Source organism: Ranitomeya variabilis, chromosome 3, assembly GCF_051348905.1.
Source record: "Ranitomeya variabilis isolate aRanVar5 chromosome 3, aRanVar5.hap1, whole genome shotgun sequence".
Taxonomy (NCBI): Eukaryota; Metazoa; Chordata; class Amphibia; order Anura; family Dendrobatidae; genus Ranitomeya; species Ranitomeya variabilis.
In genome coordinates, this window is record NC_135234.1 from 717744499 (window position 1) to 717760828 (window position 16330).

General features: G+C 42.5%; 1 long non-coding RNA gene across 1 annotated transcript; it reads left to right on the forward strand.

Annotated features, from left to right (window-relative positions):
- Positions 1-12870: 12870 nt before the first annotated feature.
- On the forward strand, positions 12871-14457 carry LOC143818556 (uncharacterized). Its single transcript, XR_013224605.1, has 3 exons — positions 12871-13187; positions 13304-13518; positions 13920-14457. It is a non-coding gene; the product is annotated as an uncharacterized LOC143818556 (long non-coding RNA).
- Positions 14458-16330: the final 1873 nt, after the last annotated feature.

Below are 16330 nucleotides of genomic sequence, written 5' to 3' on the forward strand. Positions count from 1 at the left end.
CACGGGATTTCATAAAATCCCCTCCACTATGCTGGAACATCTGGACGCTGCGTGTTTGACGCTGCAGCTCTGCGCAGCGTCAAACAAGCAGCGTTTACTGACCGTGGACACATACCCTGAGGGTCAGAAAAGCTTTAAATAGCTGTAAAAATTAGAATGTAGTTCAACAAATGTTTTATTCCCAGAATTTCCAATAAACAGCACAGGTATACTGTACTGTATTGAATGTGAAGAAGTGATGACGTCTAAACTAGAAGGTTAAAAAATTATCTATTTTCTCTGGAACACAACAGGAGTATTTTTGAACGCTTGTGGTCACTGCACTTTTTCAACAATAAGGGCTCCTACTCGCTTGCGCGAGACTCGGATGAGTCTCGCATGGCAATACCTGGCACTGCACCCCGCTCTCTGGAGCGGAGCGTGCGGCTGCATGTATTCCTATGCGGCCGCACCCTCCGATCTGATTGCCAGCAGCAGCTCCGGGTATTAACATACGAGACTCATCCGAGTCTCGCGCAAGTGAGTAGGAGCCATTAGCCCTATTCTGGGAGCTATTTCTTGAAGATGCAAAAACATGAGTACATTTCCCAGCATCAGAAGTACTGTAGCACTATAAAATAGTGGTAAGCCAGATGTGTGACTGGCATGACTGTACAGTGGCTGTGGCAAAAGCAGCATGGTAGAAAGTTAGGACAGTCAAGGAGATATTGGCAGCCCCAACAGCAGCAGTACAGTCTAGCACTATGACACAAAGTGGGAAGTCAGGAGGTATGTGGCTGGCATAGCTGTATAGTGGCTGTGGCAGGAGCAGCACAATGTGACGCTATTCATTATTCACAGACAAGCCACAAGGCTGGGTATTCAAGAGGTCCAAGGTCAACAGCCAGGACAGGACATTATAGACTGAGGGGTGAAACAAAGTTGTAGTTAGGTCATAGTCTGGGGTCAGAATTCCAAGAAGGTAGTGGATCACAACAAAAGGGCTTGGCAAACGCAAGGTCAAAGACTAATCCAAGGTCGAGTAACAAAGATCAAAATAGAAGACTAGGCGTACAGAGCACATACACACACCTTTGCGCAAATCTGCCATTGGCAGCAATGAAGGCACAGAGCTGGCTAAATAGCCAGGCAATTACTCAGAACAGAACACACATGGATGAAGCCCCAGTATGCACTGGTCCTGATTGGGTGGCTAAACTGTCAGTCAAGATACAGCTCAGCACGTCTCATCATTCAATTGGATGGCTCAGCTGTCCATCACCATGCTCAGAACTCAGCACACCTTGCCCTAAAATGGACGGCAGAGCTGTCAATCACTGTGCCCAGACACATTGGAGGAATCGTGACACACAGCAGAGGGTTAGGATGAGGCAGGCTATGAGATGTTGGAGGTTTTGGGCCAGCAATGGCAGCCTCAGCAGCACTACAGTTTAGTTAACAAGATGGACAAGAAGTAGATTCCCAGCTAAGCTTGGTCCATTGGTGCTGGTGACAGCAGAAAAGTGTAGTCGACAGTCATCAGACAATGAGGTAGGCAGACAGATGGTATGGCTGATTTAATCATTGTCATCAATCTGACAAATGTTAAATTGTCCCCACTTGTGGCAAATAATCTGGTCCGCTTTGATGTGACAAATCCTCCTATCGCACTGAAAACCCTCTCTGACATGACTCTGAAGGCTGGACATGACAGTTCTCCCAAAGCAAATTGGGCTAGTTTATGCCACTAGTCTAATATGACGACCCAGAAATCCATGGTATCAGGGCTCATTGTATCTGCCTGAGAAACAACACAGTCTAGATACGACTGAACCTGGCTATCCTTACCGTTGTGCCTGCATGGATAAGAGTGGGGTCTGCTGGATCATTGTGCAGACAGCAGGAGTTTGCTTGGTGAAAGCAGGCAATCAAGGTTATACTGGAAGGAAGTCATTTCAGATTCCCTTTCCTACCCTGAAAAAAAATCCCCCCTTTTGCTTTTATAGTGAGAGTCTAAAAGTGGCTATCCAATAGTGATCATTTTGCTTCATGTTAACAATATACCTGTCCTCCACAAGCATTGCAACATACAGCTTGCCATTCCCTCCAGCATGACCAAAGGTCCCATTGTTTCACTATCAATTCCACTGCGACGCTGGTTGTCATGGCCAGTGATGTGGTCATCAACATTTTCATTCTGACTGCCTCATCCCCTACCTGCGCCAAGTCTACGTCCTCCTCCAATTCCACCTGCTGTTGCTAGTCCTCCTTCAAATCCTGCAGCATATGACATGGACCCTGAGGGTCCCCTAAAGACACAGGGCTGTGTTGAACAAGTGCAAGTGTATCTTTTTTCCTTCCCTCTTGCATGCTGGTTAATGCTTTTTTCCATATATATTTATTAGTGTGTATGCTCCATTGGACAAGGCAGTAGCTATAAGTGGGGACAGAAGTAGAATTTTACCAGGATGCTGTTCACTGAGGAGAAGCACTACCCCTTGTCTGCACCTTAAGAAGACTCTGGTTATATAAATGATGCATGGTGGGTGGTGGTCCTAGGAGTTTTTGCATACACCTCTGTACTAATAAAGATCATAATATTGAGGATTGCCCTTCTCCAGCTCAGATAACCAGTCCCGATGAGAAAAAATTATGCCTGGAGTGGTCTGGCTGTTGGGGATCCCACAACCAGCTGTCATCAGGAGGTGCACTGTTGGGTAGTATTTTTAGGTGAAATGGACATTTTAAATGAATGGTTTCATAAATTATTGTCCATCTTCCCACAGCTGCTACACAACCTGTTGGATGAGACATCAGTCAGCCATATAGTGTTATCTCAGTCCATTCTAGGTGCAGCACTGTGATTTACAGCAAAGCTTGAGCGACAGGTTCGGAAACAGGTGCAGTTATTACATTGTTGTTTTTCTTACTGAATCCCTACTGGTGGTCCACCACTTTCAATGTCTTTTAAGCGAAAGCATTCAGATATATGATTACAGATATGGGGTTAAAATTAATAGGGCCTGTAATAGCAATTTTGGAGTCCGTCCCATAATGTATTATCCAGAGTAATCCAAAAACAAAAACTCTCAGGCTAATTGACCGAATTTTATTTAGTTAGCCAGCTTGACCATCATCTACTTCAGCAGGTATGTGTAGGAGACACATCATACGGAATTGAGTGGCGCTGGTCAGCCGATTTCATTGTTAGAGTACGACTATTTAACAGGTGCTTTAATGGATTTTGGAGGCTTTAATATTAATGATCTATCCTTAGGACTATAATAGCTGATCTGCGTGGGTGCCGACTTCCAGCACCTCTACAGATCAGCTGATTAAATGTGAATCGAAAGCTGTGTACATTGTGTAGATCTTACCCATACCAGGAAACAGGAGAGAGCTTGCAGTACCATTCACATCTTATGCCACTTTCAATGTCTGGTGCCCCTTCAATCAGCTGATCTTTGGGTGTACCGAGAGTCCTATGGAGAAAGGTTATTAGTGTTAAAGACTTGGAAAGTTCCCTTAACATTAAACTTTTGGTTCCCAATGTTACAATGTCACTACCTACCAAATACCATTTATACTAGAGTTTTCTAATTTGGTAGAGGGGGTCATCGAAGCACCAAGCCATGGTTGCAACAGCTACTTCTGCACCTTTTTGTTGCCCATGGGAGTCAGCTTTCCTGTAGACATGACCAAAGCCTGTGATCTGTGGTAGGCTCCAATCTGTAAACTTTTGTAACATTTCCAAACATAATATTATGCAACATATGTTCTCAGCAGGTGGTCTGGACTATGAGTAGGCAGTCGTGCAAAATGCTGTTTTTAACCATAAGAATGAAAAAAAGAAAAATAGTCTCCAGAACAGCTAAGTATAAGGGAACATTTCCAGTGGCTGATCGTTGGTGTTAAACGAACCCCGATCGTCTACATGTAAGCTGATTAGTGGTGGTATAATAGCCTGTTTAGATAGGCCGACCGCACTTCCATGCTCACAGAATGATTGTTAATATGATCATTCTGTGCACATACAATATCATTGTTGTCTCCAGCATGGGGTGACATGGGATGACGTGCTGTCAAGAATAATGGTTTTCAAGCTGGTTTAAAAGTCAAGTCACTTAAAGATCAACTGTTTTGCTCATTCATTGAGTGATCGGAGACCTAGGAATGCTCATTTTTAATTATCGGTTATTGTAAATGCACATTAAAGGAAATGTGTAAAAGGAAAATTACATATTTTTTAAAATTTGCCAATTTTTTTTTTAGATCATGATCTGTATTAAAAAAACAAAATGAGTAATATTCCAATTTTTACACTGGCCATAAAGGAACCATTACAATGACAGCTGACTGTGCTCCCCATCCCTTCACAATTACCTTTTCACACACTCATTACATGTGTCAAAACAATAGATGGGGTTGGGGTTTGTATATTGCTCCTAATATAAATGTGCATTTCCTGAAAGAACAGGAAGTAAGAGTCTAAAAAACCCCAGTGGCCAGTGTGAAAATTGCAAAATTTCTAATTTTTTATTTTTAGTAAAAAATTGTGATATGTAAAGAAACAATATTGCCATTTTTGTACATTGAGTTCTGCTTTTGAACATCTATTTTACCTGTTCACTAGAGTATTTTCAGTGATCTCCTCTGCTACGTGCAGCAGTTGGGTGTTTTTTGTGAATTAGGTTAAATAGGATAAATACTGTCCTTTTGACATTTGCTATTGATTCCTTAGTTATTGATTGCTTAGTAATGTGCATCTTCTCTATGGAGATGTAATAATTAGTGATCACAGTGAAATAGTCAAGTACAAGACAGAAGTGTCATCATGGATGTAATGTCTTAATACAATGAACATGAAAGCCACTTAATGAATACCTTCAGTTCAAAGACACTTGAGCTGGAAGACTAAGGAATTTTATACAGAGTTAAGAAACGTGCACACAACGTCTTTTTTCAGATGGACTGCGCAGCGGAAACTGACTGAAAAATGTATCATAAAATGCTCAAAAGAATGCCCATATAGATTTCTATGGAAAAATGACTTTATATTGCAATACAAGTCAATGGGAAACCTCACAAGATGCCCAGACGTCTTTTAAAGCGTTTTGCCATAGTTTTTCCTGCTAGTGGTTTCTTCGATATTCAGGTGAGTGAAAAAAAAGTCCGAAAAATGACAGTAAAAAAGATGTCACAAAAACCATGGGAAAAGCATTAGAAGAAAAACATTAGGCCAAAACTGTTGGATAAAACAAGAAATTAGTGAAAAAGCTATACAAAAGATGATTCAGGAAAAAAATGTCAGTTTCCTAAATTGTGTGTCCAGCTTGAAAACTTTTCTACTACATGCAAGCATCCATGTGACACATCCTAGTCCTGTTCGTTTTTTCTCGGACAGCACACTGACACATAGTTTAATTGAGCCATATACACAACAGTTTTAAAAACAAGTTCCTATATTCTGTCTGTGAGACTCATGGCCTATTCTGAGCACAGAGTAAAATACTGTTATGGGTATGTACGAGGCGAGGCCAAAAATTGCCGATGACTCGGGCGTATGGAGTGAAGTACGTCTACACAGGAGTGAGATTTGGGAGCATAGTGGGGATCACAGATTGCAGGGCAGCAGCACAGCGAAGGTAATGGGGCCAGAAAATTCTTATCTTCTCTCGCTGATAACTTTATCTTTCAAAAGGTAGAAGATAGAACAAGAGATTCTGCCATCTTCTTACCAACAGGGAGGAAATGGTTGAGAAAGTAAGGCCATGTGCACACGTTCAGGATTTTTCGCGTTTTTTTCGCTATAAAAACGTGATAAAAACGCGAAAAAAACGCTTACATATGCCTCCTATTATTTAGAGGGTATTCCGCATTTTTTGTGCAAATGTTGCGATTTTTTCCGCGAAAAAAATCGCATAGCGGAAAAAAAAGCAACATGTTCATTAAAAAATGCGGATTGCGGGGATTCCGCACACCTAGGAGTGCATTGATCTGCTTACTTCCAGCACGGGGCTGTGCACACCATGCGGGAAGTAAGCAGATTATGTGCGGTTGGTACCCAGGGTGGAGGAGAGGAGACTCTCCTCCACGGACTGGGCACCATATAATTGGTCAAAAAAAAAGAATTCAAATAAAAAATAGTGATATACTCACCTTCGATGTCTTCCCGCCTCTCAGGTGCATGCTGCCGCTTCGGTTCCTATAGCTGGTGTGCGGTGAAGGACCTGCGATGACGTCGCGGTCCTGTGATTGGTCGCGAGACCGGTCATGTGACCGCTCACGTGACCGCGACATCATGGAAGGTTCTGCGCACACACACCAGCTATAGGAACGGACGCCGCTGAGATCAGCTGTCTGCAGGTGAGTATAAGCATTTCTTTATTTTTTTTATTATTTTTAAACATTCTATCTTTTACTATAGATGCTGCATAAGCAGCATCTATAGTAAAAAGTTGGTCACACTTGTCAAACAGTATGTTTGACAAGTGTGACCAACTTGTCAGTCAGTTTTCCAAGCGATGCTACAGATCACTTGGAAAACTTTAGCATTCTGCAAGCTAATTACGCTTGCAGAATGCTAAAAAAACCGCGAAAAAAAAAGAAAAAAAAACGCAAAAAAAAAAAAGGTGGATTTCTTGCAGAAAATTTCCGGTTTTCTTCAGGAAATTTCTGCAAGAAATCCGGACATGTGCACATACCCTAAAAGTGGCTGGGAATTTATCATGATCATGCTATCCTCAAGTTTTGGATTACAAGAGGAGGAAGACCTGTGAGGACTCAGATTTTTAGGTTGGAGTTCAGAAAGGCAGATTTTAATGGACTCAGAAAGAGGGTAGGAAAGGTCCAATGGCTGGATGTTCTAAAGGACAGAAATGTCCGAGAAGGATGGGAGATTTTGATAAACAAAATTCTCAAGGCACAATCAGTAACAATACCAAAAAGAAGGAAGAATTGGAAGCATTTAAAGAGACCAGGATGGAAGAACAAGAACTTAAACACTTCCTAAAAATGAAAAAAGAAATGAATCTGGGCAGCACATTGACTCAGTGGTTAGCACTGTTGCTTTGCAGCTCTGGGGTTCTGGGTTCAACTCCAACAAAGGACAACATCTGCAAGGAGTTTATATATGCTCCCTGTGTTTTCGTTGGTTTTCTCCAGCTTCTTTCCACACTCCAAAGACATACTGATTGGGAATTTAGATAATGAGCCAGCATGGGAACAGTGCTGATAATGTCTGTAAAGCGCTGTGGAATTCATGACACTATATAAGTGAGTAAAATAAATAAATAAAAATAAATATCAAATAGAAAGGGGGGGCATATCTAAAGAAAAATATAATGCTGTCTGCAGGGAATGCAGGGCAAGCGTTAGAAGAGCTAAAGCCAGTAATGAAGTGAGGCTTTCAAGGGAGACCAAAAGCAATAAAAAAGGTTTTTGGGTATGTCAAGCAAAAGAAAAGTAAAAGATGCTATAGGATTTTTACAGGATGAAAAGTGGGAAGTGGTCAAAAATGGTGTTGAGTGGGCTGAACTTTTAAATTCCTATTTTGCATCTGTGTTTTCTAAGAAAGCAATTGTAACATCAAATGATCTTCATGGTGCCACGCAAGGAATAAAATAATCTGCACTTTCTATAAACAGAGAGATGGTGAAAGAACACTTAGCTAATTTAAATTAATTAAAATATCCTGGCCCAGATGAATTACATCCTAGGATACTGAAAGAGTTAGCAGAGGAAATTGCAGAACCACTAGCTACAATCTTTGAAAATTCCTGGAGAACAGGAGAAGTCCCAAAAGATTAGAGAAGGGCAAATGTTGTCCCTATCTCCAAAAAAGGAAAGGAAATGGAGCCAGGAAATTACAGGCCAGTGAGCCTTACCTCTATACCTCTATATTTGAACAAATTATTAAACAGCATGTATGTAAGTACTTGGATAAGAATACAGTAATTAACCAAAGACAGCATGGGTTTCTAGCAAACAAGTCATGCCAGACTAATCTAATTTCCTTCTATGATGGAATCACTAACTGGGTGTATCAGGAAAATGCTGTAGATATAATATATCTTGACTTCAGCAAAGCATTTGATAAAGTATCTCATACTATCTTTATTGGAAAAAGTGAACAAGTATGGGATTGACAAGGCTACAGTTAGGAGGATTTATAACTGGCTAAGTGGTTGTACTCAAAGAGTGGTAATAAATGCTTGCACATCCAGTTGAAATAGTGTTTCAAGTGAAGCACCACAAGGCTCTATCCTGGGCCAGTGTTGTTCAACATTTTTATAAATGATCTAGATAAGGAAACTGAAGGTAAACAAATCAAATTTGCAGACGATATAAAGCTAAGATTCAGAAGGATCTAGATAACCTTGAACAATGGGCAGCGACTAATCGAATGGTAATTAACAGAGAGGAATGCAAGATTCTACATCAAGGCAAGAAACACAAAAAATTACATCTACAGAATGGGAGGAATAGGACTAAGCAACAGCACATGCGAAAAAAGACTTGGATATATTAACAGATCACAGACTGCACATGAGTCAACAGTGTGATGCAGCAGCAAAAGAGGCAAACACAGTTCTGGGATGTATTAAGAGAAGACCTCATCTGGAATACTGTTTAGTTCTGGATACTACATTTTAAAAAAGACTGGAGCAAGTACAGAGAGAAGTACAGTACAGACCAAAAATTAGGACACACCTTCTCATTTAAACATTTTTCTGTATTTTCATGACTATGAAAATTGTACATTCACACTGAAGGCATCAAAACTATGAATTAACACATGTGGAATTATATACTTAACAAAAAAGTGTGAAACAACTGAAAATGCTTCAGACCAGCAATCTGCCTAAACTTCTGCTTTTATAGAAGAGGTAAGAGTTTCTTATGACCAATTAATCATGACATTTGATTATCAGCACCTGGCTGCTACTTACCCTTTTAATTTTTATGGAATTAGGATGGGAAGTATGTAATTGTGCGTTATTTGTATTTGCCAGAAAGTATGTAAAACCATATAATTCAATAAGGGTGTACTTACTTTTTCTCATGGCTGTATATCATATGTACACCATTATCGGAATTTTTCTAATCTGTAAATAATGCCTCTACCCTCAATGGCACTCCATGTCATTGTAACACCCCAGGTTCCTGGTTGTTACAGTGACATTGCTTTCCTCACGGGGAGAGTGATGTCAAGCGAGGAAGGATCTCTTTTGGCAGGTAATCACAAACATGCAATATGTTCTTACTCCAGGCCAGAAGGGGGAGCTCTGAATCCGGTTTCAGGGGAGCTTCCCTAGATATAGATATATATTCTGGTCTGGAGGAGGAGTAAGTTAGTTGGTGCCAGACAGGAGTCTGGAGCAGTCTGTCAGAGGAACAGAGCAGAGAAAAAGTGAGGCGCCGTGCAGCCACGTGAGGTGCTGCAGCTCCTGGAAAGAGAGAAAGGAAAGCAGAATAAGTTGTAGAGCGCGTGAAGGAGGAAAAGAAGCAAAGAAGAGTAAGGAGCTGGAGGAGAGCTGAAGCGCAAATACTGGTAGCCGGAAGACCGAAGTTGTGCAGTACATTATGTCTTACAGCAGAAACCAGCAAACAGCTGGATTTCAAGTCACATGTCCACCATCACACCTGAAGACACAGTAGCACAGAGAGCACGGGTCATGATAGAGACCCTGTAAAAAGCCTCGAGCTACCTGTCATGCGGGTTAGTGTCTTACCTGCAAGGAGGACAGAGAGAAAATGTGAGGACCTTGTGTGAGGCCTAAGGCAGCAAGGGACTACAACACAGCGCTAGAAGGAAGGATTCCAACCCCACCTGGTTAGGGGGATTCCCAACTCGCTTCCAAGCCATCCAGACCACACCAGCACCCGTGATCTGGTACCCTGGACGGTGGCTGCCTGAATTCTACAGTAAAAAGGTAAAGAGACTGCAACCCTGTGTCCTCCGTTTCTTGCTACACTACCTACCATCTTTATCTATACACCGGAAGCCCTGGGGACCCAGCTTCACCTGTGGGAAGCCATACCATCCCTGCTGCCACAACATCACCCCAGAGGACCCCTTTAAGCAGCATCAGTCATCCCTGACCGAATACCAAAGGTGGCGTCACGAACAAACTTTATTCAAATACCTCTTTAAAGACCATCCTCTTTAACTTGGTCACCCAAGGCCACAGACCGGAACACTGCCACCGTGACACATCACTTTAAGTACCGGCCCAGTACCGAGTACCCCATGGCCCTGGCAGGCATTCCATCAAGGCCCAAATACAAGTCTTTGACCTGAAATTTATACCTGCAAATTGTAATATATGAAGTTGCCCCAAGATGAGTGGCCTTGATGTGCTATCAATAAATCTGATGGGATGTGGAAGGTCATTGGTTACGGGAGACAGGACAATCCTTCACTTGGGGGCAAAGATTAAAAAATCCTTGAGTCTTGTTTATACTGCTCAATAGAACAGGATGAGGCTGTGTGCACACGTAGCAGATTTTTTGTGTTTTTTTCGCGGTTTTTCGCTATAAAAACGCTATAAAACCGCGAAAAAAACGCTAACATTAAGCATCCTATGTAACAATGCAATCCGCATTTTTTGTGCACATGCTGCATTTTTTTCCTGAGCGGAATCGCAATCCAGAAAAAAACGCAGCATGTTCATTAAAATTGTGGAATCGCGGCGATTCTGCACACATAGGAGTGCATTGATCTGCTTACTTCCCGCACGGGGCTGTGCACACCATGCGGGAAACAAGCAGATCATGTGCGGTTGGTACCCAGGGTGGAGGAGAGGAGACTCTCCTCCACGGACTGGACACCATATAAGTGGTTAAAAAAAAAAGAATTAAAATAAAAAATGGCGATATACTCACCTTCTGGCGGCCCGACCTTCTCAGCAGCTTCCGAGGTGTGTGTGAAGGACCTGCGATGACGTCGCGGTCACATGACCGCTACGTCAATGGAAGGTCCTGAACACACAGCATTAGGAACGGAAGCCGCTGAGGTGAGTATAGCCTTTTTTTAATTTTTTTTTATTATTTTTAACATTCTATCTTTTACTATAGATGCTGCATAGGCTGCATCTATAGTAAAAAGTTGGTCACACTTGTCAAACACTATGTTTGACAAGTGTGACCAACCTGTCAAACAGTTTTCCAAGCGATGCTACAGATCGCTTGGAAAACTCTAGCATTCTGCAAGCTAATTATGCTTGCAAAACGCTAGTTTTCTGCGGGTATATGCATGCAAATTCTGCATGCGATATACCCGCGGCAGGAGGCGCAGAATTGCCGCGGATATTTCCACGGCAATTCTGCTACGTGTGAACTCAGCCTGAAGAGGCAAACAATGTATTCTTCTGCCTTACACCTTTAGCCACATACCCAGGCTAAAGGTACCGTCACACTAGGCGATATCGCCAGCAATCCGTGACGTTGCAGCGACCTGGATGGCGATATCGCTGAATTTGACACGCAGCAGCGATCTGGATCCCGCTGTGAAATTGCTGGTCGCTGCTAGAAGGTCTGCACATTATTTGGTCGCTAGGTCGCCGTGTATCGCCGTGTTTGACAGCAAAAGCGACGATACCAGCGATATTTTACACTGGTAACCAGGGTAAACATCGGGTTACTAAGCGCAGGGCCGCGCTTAGTAACCCGATGTTTACCCTGGTTACCAGCGTAAAAGTTAAAAAAACAAACAGTACATACTCACCTGCGCGTCCCCCAGCCTCTGCTTCCTGACACTAAAGCGCCGGCCCTAAACTGAAAGTGAAAGCAACAGCGGTGACGTCACCACTCTGCTGTTAGGGCCGGAGCTCAGTCAGCGTCAGGATGCAGAGGCTGGGGGACGCGCAGGTGAGCATGTACTGTTTGTTTTTTTAACTTTTACGCTGGTAACCAGGGTAAACATCGGGTTACTAAGCGCGGCCCTGCGCTTAGCAACCCGATGTTTACCCTGGTTACCCGGGGACCTCGGCATCGCTGGTCGCTGGAGAGCGGTCTGTGTGACAGCTCTCCAGCGACCACACAGCGACGCTGCAGCGATCGGCATTGCTGTCGCTATCGCTGCAGCGTCGCTTAGTGTGACGGTACCTTAAGACACTGTAGCTTAGTTGTAACTCTGATAACACCCAGTATCTGGGCCATATGCCTACAAGTTCCCGCTATTTACATCCCTTCGGGGTGACTGTCGTTCATGCATTACCATGGCCAAAATGCTGTGAGTCACACAATGATTTTGCTATGGTTTTCACTGTAGAAATTGCATTGTTTGCTCCTGGCAGCTGCTGGGGATCATACCGGACAGGGTTATGGGCACCGTGTTTCGCTTGTTACACCCTTCTGTTCTTCTTGGGATAATAGATTAACCTGTGTTAAACAATGACACTTGTAACTTAACCTGCTGCTCTGCTGACATCCTAAACTGTGGGAGATCCAGGCCAGGACACGGTGAAATATAGAGCAGCGGGATACAGTTACAGGATGCTGTTTTATTTAGAAGTTGATCATCTTCTTAATGAATTTCTTTTACTGTGCATTTATATGAATCGCCTCCGGCAAACATATAGTAAAATACCAGCAAAGACTCTGTACAGTGGGCATTACTTGCTGCAGAAGCTCTGTGTGAACACATATGAGTTTTTTGTGCCACCCATATCATTTTACTAATTGTACTGCCATACAGCCTGCACTAATATGGCTTCAGAGGTCCATGCCGCAAACCTCCAGCAGTATCCTGGATATATAGCAGCTTCTTTATTTGCAATGATTGTACCATGACATCTCTTAACACTAGAAATTTGCGCGTTTTTTTCAAAATTTACCAAGAACTACTGAAGGGAGTCATTTTGACTCCCTACTATATTTTGAGGTCCTTTTGTCACTAAATGTTGCTATAAAGTTTTGTGCATAATTTTTTCACTCTGTCTTATTTACCCTGATGTTCATATAGATGTAGTTCAATTTACATGTCAACTTTTCACATTTTCCTTGTGTTTTACCTGCTTGTATTACTGTGTAATGCTGAACAAAATAGCTTGTTTACTCTAGGCTCTTATCTTATGCTAATGAAGGGTGGTGTTTTTCTAAGGTCCTAGCAGGAGACAGTATTCTGGATAGTAACTTTACTTTCAGTTCAGCTGAAGAGACAAAGAGAACAGACGCAGACATACGAGCTCTGAAGACTCATACAGGTATGAATTGTTATGAAATAGTTTAGCTGTCTGTCAAATGATTCAGCCCACCTACTTTTGAAGGTGGCAGAACAGTTATTATTTCTTTTAGTTTTCATTTCATTTCTATTTTTCAGCAGGGAACTATATAGAATTATGGAATTTGTGAGGAATATGGAGAGAAGACGTTTGATAAAGCCTCAGGATATTCTGGCTACTTTGCAATCCATACCGGAGGATGAATCGGAATCCGAATTGCAGGAACATGTATTTGATTCTGACAGTGATGAAGATTTCATTCCTCAGAACATATCAAGTGAATCTGAAGACTCAGAAGGAACAAATCCAGAAGGTAAGTAGTTATGTGTATTTATTTGTTCTTCCACACACTGAGTTAGGGCCTGTGCACACTAGCAGAATTCTGGCTGGATAGCCATCTGGATATTCTTGCCGCAATACAGGCCGTACCTGCCCGCTCATGCCTGAAGCTCCGCTCCGAACCCCGGGCTGGAGCCGCTGTCAGGGACAGAGCAGCACTTGCTTACGCGCGAGCACGGCTCCGTCCCAGACAGCGGCTCCAGCCCGGGGTTTGGAGCGGAGCTTCAGGTATGAAACTCCGCTCTGTACCTGAGCGGGCAGGTACGGGGCGGATTGTGGTGAGAATATCCGGTCGGATATTCCGCCGCTAATCCAGCCAGTGTGCACGGACCCTTACAAAACAAAAATTCTAAATATTCATCAACTTTTTTCCAGATATTCCAAGCACATCAACTGGGGATCGGGCTCATGCAGTTATGTTGCCTCGTGACCATCCTCCTGGTCGTGGACAGAAAAAATCAGCAAAACGTCCCAGAAATGAAAGAACAACAGATAACGATGGCGGCGAAGGTAATGCAACAACAAACACCAGAGAAGGCGAATCTGAAGGAATACTAGTTTCAGCGGATGGTATTCAATGGAAACCTGTTGAAATTGGACAACACTTGCCTGGTAGGCGTGACAGCCAAAATATTCTTCGAGAAGCACCTGGCCCTACAGGATACGCCAGAAGAAATATCATTATCGATAGTCCTTTGAGCGCATGGTGTTTATTTTTTGATTCATATATATTGACACATATAAAGAACTGTACGCTTGCAGAAGCATGCAGGAACAATAATTTACAGTTTACTCTATCTGATGAGGAGCTAGATGCATTCATTGCGATATTCTATGCTCGTGGAATATCTGGCACGAACCGTCACTCGATTAGCAGTATTTGGTGTAATGACTGGGGAATACCGTTTTGCAAAGCGACAATGTCTAGGGACCGCTTTGTTGAAATTATGAGGTTTCTCAGATTTGATGAGAAATCTACTCGATCGGAGAGACTGGAAACGGACAAGTTTGCTCTATTTTCTACTGTGTGGGACAGGTTTATTGAAAATTGTATTGCGTGTTACAAACCTGGCCCATACATAACGGTGGATGAGCAACTTTTCCCAAGCAAAATTAGGTGTCCATTCACGCAGTACATGCCTTCCAAACCAGATAAATATGGCCACAAATATTGGCTAGCTGTTGATAAGGAGAGCAAATATCGGGCAAATGGCTTCCCTTATCTAGGCAAAGATGACACACGCCGTGCTGAGGACCATTTAGCTGACCATGTGGTAATGAAGTTATTGGACCCGTTTTTGAATAAAGGTCGCAATGTTACAACTGATAATTATTTTACTTCAGTAAAATTAGCTAAACAGCTAAAAAGCAAAGGAACAACCATCGTGGGAACACTGAATAAGATAAGGCGAGAAGTGCCTAAAGAAATAAAATCCATGAAAGAGGAATTGTACAACACTAAAGTGTTTAGAAATGAAGACAATTTTACACTTACAGTATATCAAGGAAAGCCCAACAAAAATGTTGTCATTTTGAGTTCCGTCCATCCAGATGTTGTTGTTGCGTCTGATTCCGCTAAAAAAACTCCAGAAACGGTAAAGTTTTACAATGAAACAAAATATGGAGTAGATGTAGTGGATCAGATGGCACGAAAATATACCACACGAACATCCACAAGGAGATGGCCTGTTCATGCATTTGAAAATGCCTAAGGCTACGTTCACATTTGCGGTCAGCGCCGCAGCGTCGGGCGCCGCAGCGGCGCCGCATGCGTCATGCGCCCCTATACTTAACATGGGGGCGCATGGACATGCGTTGTGCTGCATTTTGCGCCGCATGGCCGCAAGCGTTGGACGCAAGAAACGCTTCAAGTTGCATTTTTTTTGCGTCCAACTTGCGGGCAAAAACGACGCATGCGGCGCAAAACGCAGCGTTTTAGCGTGCGTTTTGCCGCGTTTTTGTTTGCATTGTGCGCTGCGGCGCCGACGCTGCGGCGCACAACGCAAATGTGAACGTAGCCTTAGACTTTGCGGGTATAAATGCATGTATAATATTCAAGGAGATTACCCACCAAAAAATGTCACGCAAGGCATTTTTGCAAACGCTTGTGAGAGAGTTGAGTGGTCCTTATGTCACAGATAGGGAAAAGGGTTCCACGTCCCAAGTTTCTACATGTTCAGAAGTGATGGTTCAAACAAAATTTTGCCAGATCAAAGAAAAGTGCAAGAAAAATAGATCTGTCGGCAATTGTAAGACTTGTGGTAAGTCTTTGTGTGGGCAATGTACTGCCATAAATCAAAGGCAATGCCTAAAATGCGAAACACCAAATGTTTAGAAGGTGAATTCTGCGCCATATTTTCATTTTTATGCTCCTCCACCTACATTTTCTCTGCTTTTTGTTCTTCAGTTGTTGTTTATATGTGTGCACTTGAATAAAAAAAAATGTTTGAAAAACGTCTATTATAATTATTGTTATTTTCTGTAGAAAAATAAGAAAAGCAGAAAAAAAACAATCAAAAGCATTACTGTTGGATCTCACAATAATAATACATTACAAAAAATATAATTATTAATAAATAACCACAAATGAAACTCTAAAAATAAACGAAAACAAGCAAGGAGTCAAAATGACTCCTTTCAGTAGTTCTAGGCGGGGTCACGAGTCCAGTAGTCCTAGTGTTAAGCCCCCAGACACAATAGTTAGCTGTAGACTGAACGAGTCCCGAGTGTCCCATACTTAAGACTTGGTTTCTCTAGAAGAGACCCACCATGCTCCTCTGTGGGAG